Raw genomic sequence first — 23,338 nt, 5'->3', positions numbered from 1 at the left:
TTGATACTTGATTCCATATGTGCACTTTGGGGGGGTTTCCGTGTAACTGGAAAATACCCTCTATGCAAGCATGCAATCCTCCCCATTCCTCGTCCAGATTCCAGTATGCCCAGCGTCGGACTGGCCCACAGGACTACCGGTAAAATTACCGGTAGGCCCGGCTACCTTACGGCCACACCCCCTTTTAGATGTGGGCGGAGCTTACCTGGAGGCCCGTTGTTCACACCAGGGTGCTCGCATTCCTCTCCGGCATCCCCGCTGCTGCGGATGACTGGCTGTCACTGACAGCCAGTCATCTTTTACCTTTCACATGCGATCGCAGCTGCGATCATGTGACCCGCCCACTCACCCTGTCAGCTGATGTTCCCGCGCCGCTGAAGGGAGAAGATCAGAGAGGCTGCATCAATCAACTTTTGGGTAAGTATACTTTAACCAGTTGTTTATATTGTTTGTGCTAAAAAATCATTTATGTATTACAGTTTTTTATCTTGATAACACTGGATTACAATGTTATTAGTATTGGTTTTGATATTAATTTAGCTTTGTTGATCATTACACACACCCAGTATTAGATACACATTACAGTCCAAATAGGTGTGTATGTTTGTATCCTTGTGTGTCCCACTTCCCCCCTGATTTGCGCCCATCCCATAAAACCCTGTAAATTTTCATTTTTTTGAGTACTGTCAGGATACTCTACCCCCTGGGAATAGTGGCAGCATCACGCTCTTCACCTTCTTTTTATTTTTACCAGAAAGTACTAAGGTAGCGCTCATCGTAAAAAAGTATATGGGGTCTCCCATTACATCTGTTCTCAATATATATATATATATATATTTATATATATATATATATATATATATATATATAATGTGTGTGAATTGAGAGGACTATTGCAGGCATAATATGAATCGGGGACACTTGCGTGGCGTAACATTGTGGGCACTACCGTGTGGCATAGCATTGTTTTGGGGGCACTACTATGTGGCATAGGGGGGCTGCCTATCTATACTAAACTGTAGGGGGGCTGACTATACTAAACTCTAGTGAGGGGGGCTGCACAGAGAACACTATAGGGAGGGGGTGATGGGACCTTTAATGCTGAGGTGGTTTGGGTCTATAATTGAATGTGGGTGCTGTTGATTTAATGGCAGGGATGGTTGGCATTTCTAAATGTACCCATTATTTTTTCCAAATAGGGCCCTCAACATTCCTGGATCCAGACAAGCCGCAACTAAAGAAACCAGCAGCCACAGGTGGTACAAGTGACAACAACAGGTAGGACAGTCTGTCAAATGTTCTGAGTCTAGTGCAGGCTTGGCTAACTTGTGGTACTCCAGGTGTTGTGAAACTACAAGTCCCAGCATATCCTTACAGCAATAAGCTGCTATATAATGGCAAAGCATGCTGGGGCTTGTAGTTTCACTACACTAAGGTGCTAGCTGTCTTTCGTGGACTGACCACTCCCCCTCTAGTGTCTGGTTCCGCCTCTATGATGGCTGACCACACCCCCTTTGGTGGGCCCCAAGTGTTGCATTCCCCGGTGGGCCCTTCATGCCCCAGTCCGACACTGAGTATGCCTCATGGTGGCTGATCTCTGCCACGGAACCAGCCACCTTACTGTAAGTGGTCGTGGATCATCCAGATCCGTTCGTCAACTCCATTTCCCTTCTCTCCTTGCTGACATTATCATAGCATACATGGAAGTGCACCACCTGACATGTGTGCCATCCCATGTGTGCAGCCAGCCAGTAAGAGAGGCAAACAGAATAGTCTGCCTCTGCAGCACTGTATCCAAGAAGGTAAGTGTAGGGGGTGGACTACATTACAATAAATTGCACTAAATGTTACAGGATCATTAGGCTGTCACTGACAGCATTAGTGTACCTATAGAGAAGTGTGTGATCACTTAGCCACCAACTTTACATGTTGTATATAGGTAAATGTGTGTCATGGAGTCTTCATTTATGCCATATAGTTAATAAGGGTTACATTATGTGAATTTGCATTTTAAAATACATACATTTTATATTATATTTCTAACACAGAAAATGCACAGATGCACAGCTATTTCTAACACAGAATTTTTTTAACTGGATATAAAAATAAATATATTTATGTTTAAAAGCAATTTAAAACAGTTTCTTTTAATTTTTTTTTGTATCTGATTTTATACAGAGTCGATGTGGATGGGGGTATAGGCTAGAGTATGATCTATTAATTTAGTGGTCGGTTGATGGTAGAGATGGTCACTGACCCCCATGTTTTGTTTTTGGCTTTGGTTTTGGATCTGGATTACCTTTGTGGGTTTTTTTTGGTTTTGGTTTTTGGCAAAACCGCCCTTGCGTGTTTTGGTTTTGGTTTTGTTTGGTTTTGTTTTGCTATTTTTGAAAAAAAAATAATTTGGTCTAAAATAACCTAATTTAGTGCTCCACCAGTTTCTTGGATAAGTAAGGTAATTCAAAAGCTAATAAAGTATGAAAAAACAGTTTAATCCCTGGTAGGCCGTCCTTAATTATAACACTTGCCTGCAAATTATACAGATAAACCTGGTTGTCTTCCCCCTCCATCTTTGACTATTGGCAATGTAGCCATCATCTTTGGGTGTATATTACACGCTCCACTTGTAGTTAAATAGGAAAAAATCTGCCTGCATTGACTGTACGTTAAATAGAAGTAGACAAAGGCAGTTTGGTATCTGTCTGCATCAGACCCCCTCTCCACTACTAGTAAAATAGAAAACTATTCAGCCGTTATAGACTGTAGAATATAAGTAGAAATGGACAAAGGCAGTTTGGTGTCAATCTCTATAGCCCCCCCCTCCACTTATAGTTAAATAGAAAAAAGCAGCCTGCATAGACTGAACAATATAAAAATAAATGGACCAAGGTAGATTGGTGGCTGTCTATGACCCCCCACCCCACTTGTAGTTAAATAGAAAAAAAGCAGCCTGCATAGACTGAACAATATAAAAATAAATGGACCAAGGTAGTTTGGTGGCTGTCTATGACCCCCCCTCCCCCTCCACTTGTAGCTAAATCTAAAAAAAGCAGCCTGCATAGACTGTAGAATTAGAATATAAAAAGAAATGGACAAAGGCAGTTTGGTATCTGCCTGCAACAGACCCCCTCTCTACTAGAAGTAAAATAGAAAACTATTCAGCCATTATAGACTGTAGAATATAAATAGAAATTGAGAAAGGCAATTTGGTATCTGTCTGCATCATCCTCATAAACATCATCACCTACACAAATCTCCCCCTCATCCTCTTCTAATTCCAAAGTGACATCCTCAATTGGTGTATCACCGGCTACACTCGGCCTGTTAAGGCACAGATCAGAAGAACTGCTGAAAGGGCCCTTCTTTATGGGTACACTAACAGAATGCTCACGATTACACATACCACTGGTGGATGGACTCTCCACAGGGATTGGTGTCATTTCTGATTCTGAGCATACATTATCCTCTAATGCCTTACTGTTTTCTTGCAGCTCGCCTTTCACGCGTAACAGTAGTTGTGCACCACTTTTAGACTCCAAATTACTTGGTCTTGCTTGGTCACAAGTGACTGTACAAGAAGAAGGCTCAGTAACATTTCTTGATCTGCCACTAATAGAGAAAGGCAAAGTCCTCATTCTTTCTTTGCCACTGCATGTGTAGAATGGCATGTTGGCAATTTTTTTTTTCGGCAGTTAACTTTTCCTCAGTTACACTTCTTTTTCACTTCAACACAGTAAATTTTTTTGGGGTGTGTGTTTTTTTCCCTGATTTAAAAAGACTATGTACTTTTACATCGCCTTTCCCAGATGACGTACTGGGATCACTACCATCAGGACTGGTGCCAGCTCCTGCTTGCTGATCCTGCTCATATGTGGACTGCTTTGAATTACTGTTAATGAGGCCAAAGCACTTGTTGTGCAAAATATTCAATAGATAGTGCTGCAAAATATGACTTTTTGCAGCCAGAAAAATTATTGTTTCACACTGGGGAATATGGGACACCCCAAAGCACTTGTAGTGCAAAATATTGTATAGATAATGCTGCTAAATATGACTTTTTGCAGCCAGAAAAAGTAGTGTTTCACACTGGGGAATATGGGACACTGCAAAGCACTTGTAGTGCAAAATATTCTATAGATACTGCTGCTAAATATGACTTTTTGCAGCCAGAAAAATTAGTGTTTCACGCTGGGGAATATGGGACACCCCAAAGCACTTGTAGTGCAAAATATTGGGGGGAAAAAGCCTCCTGTATCCCCCTCTCTTCCTGCTCTAACAATTGGTAATAGAATTGGTATCAGAATTGCAATAATAATTGAAAGAATAAGGTATACAATTATTGCTCTGTCCCTGCTCTAATATAGCCTGTGACCTAACCCTGCTCTCTCCCTCTGTCAAACGGCAATGAATTGCTGTGCAGGCGGGTATTTATGCATTTCAAATATAGCGAGAACCGAGCCCCGATGACGTAACAATGACGTTTTGCCTCGATTTCGATTTTGAACGTGCGGGAGAGTACTTAGCCTGCTCGGCTCGGTACTCAGATAGGCAAAGTTCGGGCGGGTTCGGATCTCGGGGAACCGAGCCCGCCCATCTCTAGTTGATGGTGAAGATTAATAATTTAATGGTGTATGGGCTCTATTAATGTATTGTGGGGTGATGGGGGATTATTTGCTGTAATATTTGTACCATGGTGTTATCTATTAAATTAAGGTACAGTGATGGGACTGTTCATTTTAGAGGGATATGTATTAAAAATAATTATTTAATGTTGGGGCTGTTGGGGAAGAATAGATCTATTTATTCTATGTGATTAATAAATGGGAATAACATTAATTTAATGACTGCGCAGGTAAGATGGCAATACGTTTATTAATTAAATGTAAATACTATGAACATAATGAAGGGGCTGGTTGGCGGGAAATATGTCTATTTATTGAATGTTAGTGCTATTAATTTATTGTCTGTGTTGGTTGCAGGTGGGAAAGCCTATTTATCAAACACAAGTGCTATTTATTTCACATAGTGGCTACTTGGGTGGAAGGAGGCCTAGAGTATTCACTCATTGCTAGCCATATCTCAAGTATCAATATTTTTTCAAAGAGGAAACCAACATTCCAGAATGCAGACAAGCAGTAACTGAGCTAAAGATACTAAAAGCAGCAGGTAGTGAAAGGTGCAAGAACAGGTAGGGCAGAGCAGGAGAGTCTGCCTAACTGATTCTGGTGAGACAGTCCCTCTTTTGGGTGACTGTCCCACTTAGTCAGGACTTTGTCCAGACTGCAGGGTCAGCTGTGAGACATGTCCCACTTTACACTGCACCGCTAGTAAAGGAAGTGCATGCAGTACTGCTCTTATTTTTAAAGGGGATGGGAGAGGGTTAGAGAGTTGCCTAGCACTGTCTAATGATAATGACACCCCTGGCATGCCGGTCATGCCCACTCTGCAGATGTGATGTGGAACTCCCCCTCTGGAATTCCTGTGTTTTCTTCTGAATTCAATAACTAAACTGTCCTTTTAGCACAAATTATTAATACAGCAGATTTTTCTCAATGTCACTTTCTAAAAAAGAGAGAGCAATTGCATTATAATGGTGCTTTCTTGCTCTTGGTATACATTCTTCATGTTATTCCTGCTATTTTAATTTTTTTTATAAAGGAAATATAGCATACAAATACAGCTTCCACTTTGAGAGTCATCCTCAGAAAAGCCCCCATTAGAAATATATGAATAATCACATTTTAATCACATTACTAATTTTAATGTAATTTCGTTATAACATTTTATGCCTTAGTTTAATATGTAAAAAATACTGTATTTAAACTAAAAATGTAAACCCATCAGACCAATTAACCCTGGTATATTTTAGCCTGACAGCCCCAGCGCTTCCCAAATGTGCAAGCTACTGATGTGTTAGAAGTGTTGGTGAGGGAGGCTCCACCACTTATTCTAAATGTGGGGGAAGGAAAAGGTTTAATGGCTATATCATTTGGAAACAATTGCAAGACTTAAGGACACTGATTTACCTTAGTGTCACTCACATGTTTCCAACATATCGAAGGCATACTTGAAAAGAGAGGGGACACTCAATTATTTCTTGCTGGTAAAATACTTTATGAGTAATTCAACTGTGCAAGATATGGCTGCAGTATAAGCAGAAGTATAACCGACTCATGACCCCATACTGTTTATTGAGTGTGGAACCATTTTACAGGTGTGCAGGGCCCTTTTCTTTTAAAAGATCAATTTTGTAATCACATATCACTCTGGTTCTTAGAATGGGAAGGTGGATGCCCTGTCCATAATTTCCTACACAATTGTGAGGATCCCCTTTATAATACATCTATCATTCCCTCAAAAACCCTTGTCTCGGGAGTGATTTGGCAACCCAATTACAGGTGGCTCCAAACCAGGCATTCATCGCCATTTGTGGTCTGTTCCTGTTTCTCTGAGACATTCCATTTTGTCTGAGGTCCATGACAGCAAACTGTCTGGACTTCCACGTATTACTGAAACTAAAAACTTGCTGTGGTCTGCTGTGAAGAAAATTATAAGAGATCTTATTTAGTACTATGAAATCTTTTACAGGGTAAAGATACCCACAGATTTACCCATGGGACAGATGGTCCCTTTACCCATGTCCAGTGAACAATGGACCCACATTTCCATGGATTGCATCACAGATTTGCCTTTGTCTATAGATTGTAATTATATATAGGTGATAGTCAATCATATCAGTAAGATGGCTCACTTTTCCAATATCCAAGCTACTCTCTGTTAACTCTCTGGCTCCAATTCAGATTACACTGCATACCCACTAATATAATTTTAGATAGAGGAACTCAATTTGTGCGCCAGTTATTGAGATCATTTTGCAACTTTTTGCCCATTTAACTGAGTTTTTCATAAGCCTATCACCATCAAACAACTGGACAGATGGAAAGGATGAGCCAGTCTTTTGAACAATATTTACATAATAATTAAGAGGAATAACTTCCATGGGCTGATTTTGCCTACAATAATTCACCACACTCTTCCTCTGCGTATTCCCCATTTACTTCGTTCATATCCCAAGTCTGTTTCATTTTCTTACAGAAGTCCATCAAGCCATCATTGGAAATATTGCTTGTTCTCTGAAGAGAATTTGGTAAAAGATACACTACTCATTGAAGCAAGCTGCCTCTCGAGTCAAATTATTTAAGGATTGCTCCCAACATCCTTGTAGGTTCATTGGACAGAGTGTGGCGCCCCACTAGGAACATCAGCTGTCCGTCCATTAAGCTTGGTTTTAGATAAATTGGTCCATTTAAAATCACCAAAAAGGTAAATCCACTTACTTTTCAGTTGGATCTACCTTATTGTGGATACCCTGTTGATTCCATGCATCCTTATTTCAGCTGGCTTATGCGGCCTGGAGATATCCCAGAAAACAACCAGGCAGACCTGCTCCAGTGTGGTCAAGAAAATCCTTGATGCCAAATGGGTACAATGCCAGCTTCACTATCTGGTACAATGGAAGGGGTATGGTCCTGAGAGAAGATCTTGGATACTTGGCAGGGATCTGCATGCCTATGCCTCAAGAAAATATTTTTAAAAAGCATTTCCACATAAGTCTAGATGAAAGGGTTTCTTAACCCCTCGTGAAGGGGGGGTGTAATGTTAGAAACAGCAGGTAATTCCTCTATTTGTTTTGGCTGCTGCAGTTTTCTACACTTAAGTATGTCAGCCTGTGGGTCATCACATGATCTTTACTTACCTACTTAGATTAATTGGACACCTGCTCTGATTGGCAACTGGTACTTTAAAAACCTGTTTCAGGTTGATTATAGCGTTCTCACTAGTATCTCTGTGCTCCTCTTTCTGTGCTATTTCTGATATTCTCTGATTCTTGGTTTTCACCTGTGCCTGTAAACAGGACAACGCCTGATGGCTGCCCAAATTAAGCTATTTGCTTGTGATCCCGACTACGTATATACTGATGCCTGGACCAACTTTTTTTGCTTGGTGATTGCCCTATTATATGTGATAGCACTTCCCAGAAACAGGATCCTGGTGCCCACGATCTGCTCCATCTGGCTTTCCTATGACAACTGTGATAGTCACTCCAGATATGTAGTGCAACCTTGCCTCTGCACTTTGCATCATGCTGTGTGCTGCTCTCTAGTGCCATTTCCACACAGGCCACAACTGCCATTACATTTAACCTTTCATGAGTTGAATTAGGGTTTACAGCTCTACTTTACACTGCCAAGCTGTAATACTGGTGTAAATTTATATAACACACTATTGCACCTTCTGCATGTCAGCGGATCTGCTTTACCTGGTCTAGTCACATCTTGCATCCATGTTGCCATAGGGATCTCTGCTCCGAATCTCCCTACCAAGTCCTCTGTGGTTCCCACCTACCTCAGTTAAGGGCTGGTAGTCTCTGGGAGGGAGACACACTGTTTTTGCAACCCCTCTTAAGGATGCATCGGCCCTGAACTGACCACTTTGGAGCTGGATTTATTATAGGAGGTGTATAACACGGTTTTCTGTCTAGTACAGGGGCTTTTCAGGATTTGGAATGCTGCCTTTTTATTTCATTTTTTTTTACTAATATTTTTTTTTACATAGGAAGTTGTACATAGGGACTGTTTTATTTTAGGTGATGAGTGCACCTGCTAATGCCCTTCTGTCCCATTCTGGCCCTACTAAAATCACAGGCCTTTGGTGAAGAAGTGCATGTCTAGGTGGATGAGCAATGCAGTTTTATGCTTCACTTAAACCATTGTGATACATAAAATTAAAACAGTACTGGTGTATCTGAATCTTCATTCTCATTTAGGTCATAAATAAGGCTAAACTGAGCAGTATTTTATGCTACATTTAATTGAAAGGATTGGTACTAAAAGAGTATGGAGCTGAACTTCGATGTGACATTTACAGTGCCAATAAAGTTTGTAGGGGTGCCTTTTAATTTTGTAGAGAATGCTCCTGTGTGCATTTGGCAGATGATGAAGGAGCACTGGTGGGAAACCAAAGTTGTTTGTGATGCATATTGGGTGCTTACTTGGACAGTGCTTTTAGTTCACAATTTTTCGAAATTGCCACAACAATGTTGTCTTATCCATGAGATCATTGTCATGATACAAGGTGGATTTTATAGTTTTTTAAAAGCGTGAAAAAGTTTCTTTGCCCTATCTATTTTTTCTTCCTTTCTAACAATGGTCACTGCTATTTAAAAGCATTCCTACAACACAATGCTACCACCTTCATTTTTAACTGCCTGTACTAAGTGGTCTCAAAAAGAGAACAAGAATCTGATTCTGTTGCCAACTTGTGGCAAGACAAACAGCTAACCTACCCTACGATATCAGTTTTAGAGGAGGTAGGAGTTCAATAATAGATCGAGCTGCTACTGAGCAATGAGGTATCTTCAGAGACTGTAATCCCGCAGTCTCTTACAAAACAAAACATATTTGGATGAAAACTATCTATCGAAGACTCTTTAAATATGAAGGCTATGAAAATTTTTATCTAAGTTATTCTTACAACCAAAAACTTTCTATTTGATTAGGTATTGTAAACCTCCTCAGAATCTGGCTTTAAGATTTTTAAAAACAAATTCCTCCTGGTTGCTGACAATAACTGGAGGAAGCCAGGGTGAAATTGAAGAAAGGTTTAATAAGAAATGTCTAAGGTATGTCAAGATTACCCAGCAAATCAGGTAATAAACTGGAGAAAGACATTTGATGTTGCTGTATGTCGCACTGTATCTATCAACTAATGTGTATTCTTTCTTTCTTTTTCAAACTCTTTTTATGGAAGAAAATACTAAAGAAAAACAACTATAGAAGCATAAACATAGAAATACCCATCAAGCTTGTTTACAGAGTCATGAAAATAATTGTCTTTTGTATTGTTCCTTTCCAGTTTCATTGTAGAAAGATATATCATTATGAAAATTATGGAAAATATATTTAAATGCAAGACAAGCAAGACTATTAAACTTACTGTATAAAGAAATAAAGTACATAACGAAGAAAAATAAAACTAAACAACAATAATGAATCTGAGCCATATCATTTCTCTTTTTTCTTGGGTCTGAAAAAAAACAAGTAAAAATCAAGACCGTTGCAAGAATGCACTGTGGGGGGGAAATTGAATGGGGAAGGAAGATGGGTGGGCAAAGTAATGTGACCTTAAATGAGAAAAACATCTTAGGGGTGTAGAAAAAAGGCATACCCTACTTATCTTGTCGGGAGCAGATAAGTCGGTTGACTTCAAGATCTTCATAAGGTTAGTTTGTACAGTTGATAATGCTGTAAGAATCACTAATATAATTTTTTATATTAGTTGATAATAAAGAAATAATAATTTCATAGTATTGTATTTCTGTGGGCAAAATTTACTCCCCTTGCCTTTCTGTGTGCTGTTAAATTATGATTAGGTGTGACGATTATGTAGTATATCTAATGACTGATTGTTATTTTGGTTGATTTCATGTATGACAATGTGAATATGTAATGTAACCTCTCAAAGTATGCTTTGCTGACTGACCTAAGTGACCTGTGCAATTGACCGAGAATCTTTTGAAATTAGCCAGGCCCGGGATAGATAAGTATCTCGGAGAAGTTTGATGCCCCAAAGTTGTAAACCATCTAGCCACTCAAGCAACGCAGTGGTGAGAGATTCTCTGAGGTTCCAATATATATCTTAGTGATAGATAATGTACTTTGAAAGCTCTGTGTCATTTTGGGAATCAATCTGACTTAATTGAAAATGTAATTCCTAAGGTGGGGGTGAAGAGCCTGTAAGAAGGGTTTCAAATCTTCTGCTTTAGACATTACAGTGTGCATTTTCATGAGGGGGTCTATCAAGGTTGAAATGTCCCATATTTCTTAATTGTGTTCCCTCACACCCGCCGTCTTAACCAGTAAGTAGTGACTCTGGTTTTATTTTGTGTTTCTATTTCTGAAACTTATTTGTGCAACTTATTGTAAGTCTTGTTATTAACTTTTTTGTAACTAAGCCTTGGAAACATTTTTCGGATTAAAATAAATTTAATCTAGCTTATTCTCTGTGATTTTTTGTGAATTTACGAAACCCAGGGAGGGTCATGCTACATGTGTATGTGATTTAAGTGTGAAACATTAATAAGTGGTTTTGGTGAACGTGAGGACACCATAATAAATCATTTGTGGTGGCAGAAAAGGTGTATTCATTGCTAACTGACTAAGGTGACGCCAGTCACAGCCAGCTGTTCAAATTGCTGTATCTGAGACAGGCTGCGCATTTATGACATAAGGTTGTAAATATTTATACAACTTGAAGACAAAGTTTGTACACCACACACAATGGAATGTTTACTCTTGAAGACATAGATTGCAAAATGTTACAAACTACACACAATAGACTATTTTCTCCTGAAGTCATAGCTTGCACAATGATACAAATTATAAACAATGGATTGTTTACTAATTTATTATTTATTCTTATTTATTTTCCTTGTCTAAGAGAAAATCCCTGCGTTCTTATTTGCTAATGTGGCCATAGTTAGCTAAAACCCCCAGTTGTGTAAAAGTATATAATATTCTTCATTTCAGCAAATGGCAAATACCACTATTTCAGCTGGTGTCTCTAACCGGTTGCTGAGTCTAACAAATTCACAACTTAGCCTCTACTTCATTGTCAAAAGTAACTGATTTCACACAGTTATATCTAGAGAGTCAAGATAAAATATAATCCTCATTTTCTATTGAATTTTTCCACCCCTTTGTCTATGCCTGGAATCTTTCTAGATAAAGTATGTCTAACAAGTCAATTTTCAATGTGCCTAGAAGAGGTGGAGCCAGGGATACCCACTGTTGCAAGATTAATTGTTTGGCAATAGTCACAATCACTGTTAATATAGAATAAAATGCAGTAGATGGCAGCTTATTTTTCCAATGATCAAAGTTGGTAATAATAGGGCCTCCAGATCTTTGGTGATGCATATTTTAAAGCTGGTTTTAATAAAATTTAAAACTTTGTTCCAAAATGATGTTCCATAAATTGTGCAAAATATCTGCTCACAGCATCCGACATTTAGGGATAATCCTCATCTCCCCCTCCACTATAAACCAGTGCTGAGACTGGGATATGTAGGCTCTGTTAATTGTCTTTATATGAACCTCCGGGAGCTGGGGTAAAGTTAGAATTTCCGTGTGGATTCAAAGTGTTGTAGCAAAGTGTCTTGGTTAGTTAAACCAGGTCCACGTCCTTTTGCCACGCTTACTGAGTTTTTGCCCAAACTACTTCTATATTGGCATGGATCAGATCTGCATATAAATAGTGTATCCTATACACATCTAACTTCAGAAAATCAAGAGTCTAGTTTATCCAGGGCACTCAGTGTTATATTGGCTGCTATTAACGAAGATATGTAATAATGTAATTGTACAAAAATGTAAAATTGAGTATTGGGAATGTCAACTTTCTTCCGAAGCTGTTGGAAGCTGTACATATTGCTCCCTGAATCAAACACATCTTTTTTAGCAATTATTCCATTACTATTTCAGGCAAGGAAAGTGGCATTATCTAGACTCGGAGTGTATTCTTGGTTTCCCCATATCGGGATAAATCTAGGCTATCTATAACAGATAAACGGAGAAACTGTGATGGGATTAGAGCTCTTGGGAGATGTAGTGATGTTGTGTGATGAGTAGGGGTAGAAGAGTCCACTTTCGAAAGCACGATTCACGAAGTGTTCCTGGTTCAAGAACCTGTCTGAAATGTACCCGAATAAGGTTACCCTAGTATAGGACAGAATTTCTGTTAAGCCCCCCCCCCCTTGTGTTTTACCCAGAACTACTCTGTTTCCAACAATTCAGTATTTTTTTATTTTGCTACAAAAAATAAGAGAAACATATGGTACAGGTATGAAGATCAAATCTATTGAGGCTGAGTAGGAGCATCTGGATGGGGTAAGATATTTTAGGGAAGATTTTTCGATGATTGGGGGATAATTAAATCTGTAAATATTGTGTGTCTTATCTGATATAATAATTCGGAAGTATTTAATTTTGGTTAAAGACAGTGTAAACCATGAAGTTATTTCTGGAGACCTCAAAATATGACTAGCTCACGAAAAAGGCATCAGTTCAAATTTGTTAAGGTTAATTCTATAATCAGCAAAAGAGGCAAATACAGTAATAGGGCTTGAATCATTAAGGTGTGTATCTAGCTGTTTTGAGCGTATTGTTCACAACAGAATCAAGCACATCCAAGTCAGCTTTGAGCGCTGACGATACTTACTATAGCCTTTGATTTAGGGGAGTGCTTGAGTTGGGGAATGGGCGGATTTACGTAGGCAAAATACAGTAAGCACATTCACATACAGCCACGTCAAAGTCCGTTGCACACAGAAGTAAGCTGGTTTTCTGCAATATTTCTTGCTCCAGCTATTAGTCTACTCTAAGCCCCGAATACTTGTTATGACGGCAATGAGGAGCATATCATATGCAAGTTTATTTTTGTACCATTCCAGACAGATACCTCAGAATTCCGAATTATCTTTCAGAGACACTGCCAGCGCTTCTTGAGCTTTTGCAAACAGTACAGGGGAGATTGGGCACCCCTTAATATAATATATTTAAAATTGGGCAAATAAACTATAACTATCTATATTAGAGCTATCTGATACATTGTAATAACATTATTGTATTAGGTTTCAGCTTGAGTAATTCTACACATCACGTCTTGTTAGAGATCTTTATATTTACTAAGTGATTTTCATATGACTAATATTCTTGGTGGCAGAATGAATATTTGCTGTAATGAAGTTATTGGTTCAATTCCCCTTATTTTCCTTTTCTCTTTTTTTTCCAAAATATTTTTATTATGGAATTGTAACAGACAAGTAAGATAATTCCATACAGTGAAATGAGAAAATAAGTGATACACAAGTATAACAAGGCATGGAACAGTTTTCAATTATTGGTAGACAGACTGAAAATGGGTAGAATCATTGTGAATACCCAATCAATCTGGGCCCCAAGAAATAATCATTTAACCACAATTTTCCACAGTTAAGATCGATACTAATATAGGTATGCAATCCAGCATGGAGCTAGAACAGATTGAAGGAATAGTACTAAAGGCTACAATTACAACTATGGCATAACCTAAAATGAAAACTAAATATTCAAACTAGAACAAGAACTGGTGTTCATCCAAAGCCAAAAAACAGCACTCCACCCATGGCGTTGGAGGTGAGAAGTATAGAGGTGAGGATAATAGGGAGCACATGGGTTGAGTGAAGGAGGTTAATGCAAGGTAATGTAGGGCAAAACATTTGGAATATCAGATAGTTAGAGGGATGTGGTCAGTCAGCAGTTGATGTGCATACCAAGAGTATGTTGAAAGCATTGGGCAAGCTAATTCCTTCTGAGGAGGCTGTTGCAGCTTTTTTCTTATACCAAATGAAAAAAATTATACTTTTATTGAGTGTTAAAGATCTGATTGTTTTGAGCAGGAGAGTGGTCATTTGCATAACATATAGGATTTTGGGGAACCTAGAAATTTTGACTAGGTTACAGCTCCCAAAAAATTTGACGTTGAGGTCACACCAGTCGTTCAGCTCCCTTTGGATCTTATAAACCACCAGCTGAACATTAGAAGCATATAGTCGATTATGATGAGAGGGAAGATTTATCCCCAAATTAGTAATGTGTTTTTGAGCCCAATGAAATGGGAAGGCATCATGCCAGCCCCTCGCCACACGTTTTTTTATAGCTAGGGCCTCATGATTGGGGCTTTCCATGATTAAGGGAAAATCTGGCAAATGAGTTGAAGTTTGATGTAAAAATTAGCAGATCATAAGTGAATGCTGTGATTTTTACATCCCTATTACATATAGTGATGCCACGGATATTGCTTTGAAAGAAGAGATCCCTGATAAGGGGATCTAAGGCTAGATTGGGGATAGGGGGGCAGCTTTTTCTAATGCCTCTTTGTAAGAAGAAGATATTTGAGTTAATATTGTTGACTGTAAAGTGTGCGAAGGGGTTTGTATATATGGTATGTATAACATTTCTAAAGGTGTGACCACAATGTTGAAATTTCGACTGCCGGGTGATGTTGGGTCATGTAATTTTGTCAAATTCCTTTTCAGCGTCTAAATTGTTTATAATGTTGTTTTGGGCTTTGGCTAAATGTGTGGCACTGATTGCAGCTATACTATAGTAACTCTTATCCTCATCAACGATTGCCTATGATTAACAAACCCCAACTGGGCCAGAGATTTCATGTAGGGCATGGCAGCTTGTAGTCAGGTTGCCATTATTTTTGTGAGAAGTTTGAAATCCTGATTAAGATTGAAGATTGTTCTATAGGAGAATAATTGTGGGATTTGTTTTACCCAGTTTAAGTAGAACAATGATCCTGGCCTCGTTGAAGCTGCGGGGAGGGTTTCCAGTAGTAAGTGTGTCATTAAACAATGTGGTGAGTTTCAGAGTAAGGTGATGTTTTAAAAGTTTGTAATATTCAGTGCCAAACTCATTGGGCCAGGTAATTTGCCATTAGCTAAAGAAGCTATAGTTTCTGCGACCTTGTATTCAGTTATAGGAACTTCTAGGATTGACCTCTCCTCGGGCTGCAGTATGGGCGATGTTGCATCTTGTAAGAACCTAATACAAACATCTTTACTGTTAGGTTCCACTGTGTATAATGATTTATAGTTGTGCATAAAATTGTGGCTGGATCAGATATCGATGCGTTGTTCTGCTTTAAAAGTGTAAACCAAAGAGTCTCTCACCAAAGCTAGGAGTTTCCCTGACTTGTTACCCCAATGATCGAATTTATACTTTTGGTAGTCATACTGTAATTGTGCTCTTTCAGTGAGGAATGTTTAGTTTGTAGATAGTTTTGTTGGTTGCAGCACCTTGTTGTTTATATAGTGGATATGCTGATATAAAGGCAGTGCAAAGCTCAGAGAGCTTGTCTGAAAATTCCTTGTTCTTATTGTGAATGAAGAACATAATGTGACCCCTAAAGACTGTTTATGAGGTTTCCCAGAATAATATGTTATCAACGTGTTCGATGTTATCATCAATATAGTTACACCATATAGATTGAAGGAATTGATTAAAATTTTCAGATTGGTACAAATAACTGGGGAATCTCCAATTTTTGAAGAAATATTTGGGAGTGTCATGCTTAAGGGTCATGTGAATTGGGCATGAGATTATGATATCTGTGATAGATACTTTTTGTCATGCAAAAAAAGAGATTGGGAGACTAACAGGTAATCTATGTAGGTATCTATGTGGGAATGTGTACAATGTGGAATGGAATAATATATATATTCTCTTTGTAGGGGGTGAATGTGCCAGGGATCCACTAAACCTAAATATCACATGATATATTGTTAGGTCTGGTGATATGTTTTGGGACTACTAACCTCCGACTTGTCTATGGATGGATCGCTGACCAAGTTGAAAATTCACCAATGATGAGTATGTGCACTCCCTATTCCAACACCTTCTGAAGAATGCCTGTGAAAAAAAGAGTTATTAGGTTGGTTGGGAAAATACAAGTTAAGCAAAGTAAATTTGGCATCATCAATAGACAAATCTAACAGGATGAATCTGCCTTCCGGGTCACGGAATTGCTTATTGATAGAAATGACTTGTTTAAAAGAATCGCAGTCCTTCGCTGTTTGTTAACATAGGGTTTCGAGATGCAGTCTTCTATTGATGAGCTACGTAGAGTAGATTTATTGTCTAAAGTCCAGTGCGTATGAATACAATATGGGGGTTAAGTCATTTGAGGAAGGAGGGCTCTTGCTTCTTTTTGAGAGGATGGTTAAGGTCTTCAACATTCCTTGCATGGTTGACGGTTGTGGTAGAAGAACTAGGCAATCCCAATTTTCAATATGGTGTGCGGATAGAAGAATCATGATAGGGCTAAACCCTGGTCAACCAGCAAGCAGAATGAAGGTGACCCAGAAGAGGGATGGTTTGTAGATTTGGACGAGCAGATTAAGAACAACTGTAGAACAAAATTCACGCCGGCGATTGAACTGCCTCTATAAAGGGGTAACATGTAAAAGAGAGGGTAGTTGCAATCCCCTCATAAGTAGGAAAAGAAATGAAAGCAGGGTAATATAATAAATTTAGAGATCAGTCTCTTATTTGGTCGATAAGTATCCTAGCATCCACCGGGTCATCAAAAATAGAGAAGTTACCATCTTGAACAGGTCTTAATTGTGCCCAAGTATAGGAAGGAAACTCTGACTTTATGTTAAAAAAGATGCTTGTAGATGAGACTAAATTCCCAGCACTGGGAGGCAAAAAGTATTGGAGAAATTCAGTAAAATTAGCAGGCAATCACCCTGGTATTCGAGGTCTGGGGTCTTCCTATAGCGGTCCAGCACTATAACTTCTGCGTAGTTTAGGATTCACATGATCACTGCCTTGGGGCAATCATAGTCTTGACACTTGTCAGGGCCAATTCTGTGTTCCCTTCCAATGGGCAAGTGACTGCCATTGGTGTCCATAGCTGGTTTTGGGGAAGGGCAGGTGCTCAGACAAGATATCAATTAATGACCTTTGATTGATTTGGGTATGCCCACAATTCTACAAATATTATGCCTACTACAGGTCTCTAAATCTTGTCAGCAAGGGAACTGAGCAGTTTACATTGCAATTCTATGGTGCCATTAGCACTCCGAAGTTCATCTTTAACAGTTGAAATTCTCTGTTTGACTTCAAGGCGGTGAAAGGTAAGTTATGTGATAGCTGAATTTAAAGATTCCTTGATGTCAGATAGTTTTTCATCAAACAAAGGCCCAAGAACCACGGCAAGTTTGGTCAGTTTCATTTTTGACGATTTGGCAGGTTTCATGGATCTGTGCGTTTTCAGCGTGTTCTGCTAAGAAGTAGATTGATCATAGTCACTAGAGTGAAAGCTTGGATAGTCTTCTGGTGGTACAGAGGATGATCATTTTGTAGCTTTAGATTGAGAGTTACTCAGGAATTTCTCCATTTAATGCAAAGTCTCAGATGTAAGACAAGTTATGTTGCCTATTGCTAGGTGTGAAGAGGGGCTTGCACAAATGGGGGAAGGTGATGGTTATGAACTACATGTTCAGTACAGTGGCACTCCTCAGATTTTTATGGCATGCTTTGAATACATACCCTCATGCACCAGTGGCACTTGTGGTTTTAGTAGATGACTACACAAGCAGTCAGTGTCAAACTTAGCAAAAGGTCACAATATGTACAGCAGGGTGTGGGAATGTAAGATGTCCTCTTTGTTCCTCTTTCTTTTTTTTATGCACTGAGCCACTTAGTTTTATTGGCCCTGCTCTCAGGATGGTGGTCAAACAGGGATTTGGTAGGAAATTATGATTTGACTGTTGTCTAAAGAGGTGCAGTGGGACCAAGAATAGTAAATGCAGGTCAAGCAGTACTCACAGTTGGTGGGATCAGAGATGAGCAACAAAGAGTTAGAGGAGAGCAGAAGCAAAGAAATGTAGAAAGCCCAGCTTAGCTGACGATGGGAGTGGGTTTAAGATAGTGCCCACAAGCTTCCAGGGCAGCCTTCAATCCATTCACCAATCTCAGCAGCTCAGTTGCTAGTTTGAGAAATGTACATCGATCAGTGCAAGGAGGCCGGGAGGCTGACTCCAACGCCACCAGCAGGAATTCCACCATCTGCAGATAGAGGGGTCTCCTAGGAGGTGGTGGACTCTTACTTTAGCTATCCCAGTGTTGAGGGTGGGGCTGGTTGGCATAGGCTTAAGCTCCAGTGTTCTGTGACAAGTTAGGCTAATGCAGTGAAAGGAGGTTTCCCTTTTTGGTAGGGGGACTGATAACAGTGATGTTGGCACTGATGAGTGGGTGATAAGCCCAAGTAATAATGGAGTTTATGGAATAGGTATTGAGCCTCACCGAAGCTAGGGCGCTCCTGTCAGCAAGCCATGCCCCCGATATTTGTCTTTTCTTAAACTATTATGGGCTAATAATCTCTTTTGCCCACAATAGATTTTGTTCTTGGTGTTTGTCTATTATTGTTCTTTAGAGTGATTAGTTATTAATGTTTTAAGTTTTCTTGTCAATATGGATGCAATTTAAATTTTTCTGACCCTGTCTCATTGCGTCCAACGTGTTACTCTCACATAAATGACAACACATTGAAATAATTGATTAAATATATGGAGGTTTTAATGTGTACAATTTATTACATTATATGTTAATTAATTTTCCCACTAAATGATTGAAGGGAATAATTTAAATGTTACTAGTTTAATTCAAATGTCAGCATGTTTATTAAGATATACCATGAAAACGAAGTGTATGTTATTAGCTTTACGTCACCTGTATTAATTTAACCTGAACAGTTTTGATTGAATACTTTTTCCTTAAATAACCTATGATGACAGCTGTTCCAGACCTCTGATGAAACCGGTAATGCTAAGCAGAGAAACGCGTAAGTAAATACAAGCTATCTAAGAAACTTTTAGAGCTTCTAATCTGGAAATCAATAACAATGGTGAACTGTTCTTCTGTTGTGTGTATGACACGGATCCCACTACAACAATACTAAGCAGAGTGTATCTGCAATCAGAAGGTAAATATCTTTTATCTTAATGTGACTGAATACATTGTGAGTGACAAAAATATAACTGTTTAAATGCTACATATTGTTTTGGAGTAAATATAACCTCTAAGAGAGACATCTATTGGAAAATTACACAGACCGTCCTCTACTTCTGAATAAACGGACTGTTTTCCATTTAAATTCTGAATTTGAATTGGTGATATCTGTGTTTAGGATTTTAAGTTTGGTTCACACTTTGTACAATATTTCCATTTATTTTCCATTTGTAAACTACAGAACATTTATCCTGCATGAGAACATATATTTGTAAATACTCTTGTTCCTATCATTTCTATGCTATTTATTTAGCAATTACTTTATCAGGTGATTTTATTTTTATTTTTATCTGTATTTGCTATGTATTTTCTGGGAGATGTTTAATAAACAACTATGTTATGATATACATGCTGACATTTGTATACTTCAGAAGAGGACAAGCTCTCCTAAATATATACTGTATATGTATATATGTGTGTGCATTCATTTATATATATATTTATATATATTTTCTTTTTTATTTTAGAGTATTTGCACCTGCCAAGACATATATGTGTGATTCTGCAGGTGTGTATGAGGCACGTTGGAGTAAACACACCTTTACTGTAATCAGACATAATTAGAATGCTCCTTCCCTCCTAGCATGTGCAGAGCATTTTACGCAAGATACGCTATGCAAACTTGCATACAACCCACTCTGCATCAGTTCCTAAGTATTTATCAAGCCGGTCCCAGAAAATATTGTTGACAAAGCCATAAGTGATGGCTGGTCATTTGTCAGACCAAATGCTGAGGAAGATATGAGCAGCATCACTTCACTGACAAGCTCCTGTGACTGGGACCCATGCAATATTAAGTGATACAGCTAACTAATGCAGAAGAGGCAGGTGGGAGGGTTTCGAGTGCAGCAAAAGAGGAATTTTGGGGTGATTCAGCTTCAGAATTAGGACAGACCTCAGAGCACAAAGAGAGGCGGGGTGATAATCACACAATACAAAAAAGCACCAGAGGAAGACTATAAAAAAGGATAGAAGGACTCTAAAACTGAGCAATACTGCAGTCGGTTAAATAGATAAGGCGTAATTAAGCTTACTCAGATCCTGACAATGCTGATCCTGCTGGAGGCAGGGACCTATCTACACATGTGTTTATGTCAGTTAAGGTTGGCCTGCTTAACTGACATAAACACAGTGTCAATATGGGAGGAGAGGAATGGAAACATGCTGGAAGCCACAGACTGAGAGCTGGATATTGGAACACTCAGGGTTTCCCAACAGCACAGGGTAATGAAGTCAGGCAAATGTAAATGTAATGCAGGAAGATTGAGGTTCACAGCAAGAGGCCAATGGGAGATAAGGTGATATGGCAAATTTTACCTTGTTAGGGCATTTTGACCTTTTGCAATGCATCTATTAGATAGAAAGTTCAGCTGTGTGAAAGGGAAATAAGTCACAACTTGAATAAATAAAGTATTCATGTTCTCTAAGCTGCAGTAAAACAGAATATGTCAAAAACTGCTAAATCAATTATTGAAACATATGAAGAAAAAATGTTTTTACTATATTTATATACTGCAGAGAAAGACTAATGAAGCATAAGTAGAAAATATTAAATAAGGCAATTATACATTAAAAAAACCTATTTTAAATAACCTTTCACTTTTACAAAAAAAGTTAAAGAAAGAAACAATGCTTGTGAAACAACAGTGTCCTAAAAAAGACGGTTAACAAAATAAACATATTTTTTTTAAATAATGATACTGTTTTTTTTTTAAAAAAGATATGTATCGAGATAAAAACAAATATTAAAACATATATCATACTTCTATAAGTGGTTATGTATAAATCTCTTAAACATCAACTAGTAAGAGAGAAATTGGCTACTTCATACTCCTGAATTCATATATAAAATAATTTGTAGCAAAAATGTCTGTTGAAGAATAACCAAAACGAAAAGTAAAAATACACAGAAAAGGGCTAATTAGGCTGATTGAATTGTTATACTCTTCAGAAAGTCGTGATTGAAATGATTAATAAGCACTTGAAAAGTTTTATATATATATCTTCTAACCCACTTGGTTAATTTTTCAAATAAAAATTGAAAGCCAATAGTAAATAATAATTATACACATAAATACACTCTATAATTCTAATAAGATAGTCATTTTTCAGAAAAAAAAGCCCAGGGAAAAGAAAAAAATAGGGAAAAAGAACAAAGAAAGAATGTTATAAAACATAAGCTGCCCATAATTTTATCATTATCAAGAACAGTGCAAAATTATTTAGAAGAATCCACAGTGACTTTCTTTGTAACAAAAGATGTATACAGTTACATTCAATATTACAATAACAAAGTTAAAGACAACAATGTAGCAGAAAGAGTTGTTTTCAAAATAGAGAAGTCATTAAAATACAAATCTATCTAATCAGTGCAAAACAAAATAACAGAGTGAAGCAACCAGATTTTTAGACTGTCAAGCCCAAAGATTCAGTAGAGCAGAAAATATTTTCTTCAGACATTGAAGTCTAATACATATACAGGAGTTGAATGACATTAATAGACTATTTAAAACATTGGAAAAATTACTAATGAAAGAAATTAGGTTACAATGTGATTTCTTTCTTTGTAACATTATGTTACATAGATTGCAAGTATTATTATATTTTACATAATATTATTTCATTACATTTTCACTACAAATGAATCTAATAAACAGTACATATTTATGAATATATATCACTCTTTAGCAATTGTATAGATATGCTTAACATTATTGTTAGCTTATACATTTTACAACAGTTATTTTTTCTTTTCTCTATATTTTTTTCTTTTCTTTGCTTTTCCTGAAAAATTATACTAGATTAGGTGACATTTCTATGATTATTAATGGAAATATAAGATCAGACTTATATTTTTTGATTGAAAAAGTAACTTTATTTTTTAAAGGTACAAAAAAAAACCACACAATACATTACATTCAAGTGTGCGCGGTATACCGTGAAACATAATCATTCACACATTTAGTACAATACAAGACATAAAGTAAAAGATACGGCATCCTACGCTATACATTGACTCCACTAACCATGCAAACTTAAACAATATAACATTTAAAAAAATACAATGGATGTGAGGGGACGGTAGGTGAGATGGGTAGGGTGGGGAAGTCATGAACCCAAAGCTTTATTGAGACACACAAATATAGGGAAGGGTGCATAAATCAAGGCATGAAATTCAACAAATCTTTAAACAGTGATGGGGAAATAGGTTGGAGGGGGTAAGGGAGGGGAAGTACAAGCTCAAGGTTTTAATGGAAAAAAAAACACATGGGGGGAGAAGAGGGAGACAACAATCAATCATCTTCCTCTTCCTCAGGACTGTCAAGGGTGTTATAGTCTCTTAGCAGGCTGTGGATCAGCCTGCGACAGTCCTGGATGGTCATCTTCTCCCACTTCAAAATGAGGCAATTCCTGGCAAGTAACATAGTGTCCTTAAAACAGTTCATAAGGTGCCAGACCTCCTGGATTCCCCAATAGTGTGGATACCATGAAAAAATCCATAAAGTACCGAATGGTATAAAAGGCAAGACCTGGGCACAAAGTTCATGTTCCAAGGCATCCAATAGTGCTTGTGCAGTGGAGCAGTCCCAAAAAATATGCTGTGCTTTTTCCATTCTGGTGATACAAAAGGGACAGTGAACATATCTGCACAGGTT

The sequence above is a fragment of the Mixophyes fleayi genome, chromosome 1, assembly GCF_038048845.1.
Source record: "Mixophyes fleayi isolate aMixFle1 chromosome 1, aMixFle1.hap1, whole genome shotgun sequence".
Taxonomy (NCBI): Eukaryota; Metazoa; Chordata; class Amphibia; order Anura; family Limnodynastidae; genus Mixophyes; species Mixophyes fleayi.
This window is presented reverse-complemented; position numbering follows the sequence as displayed.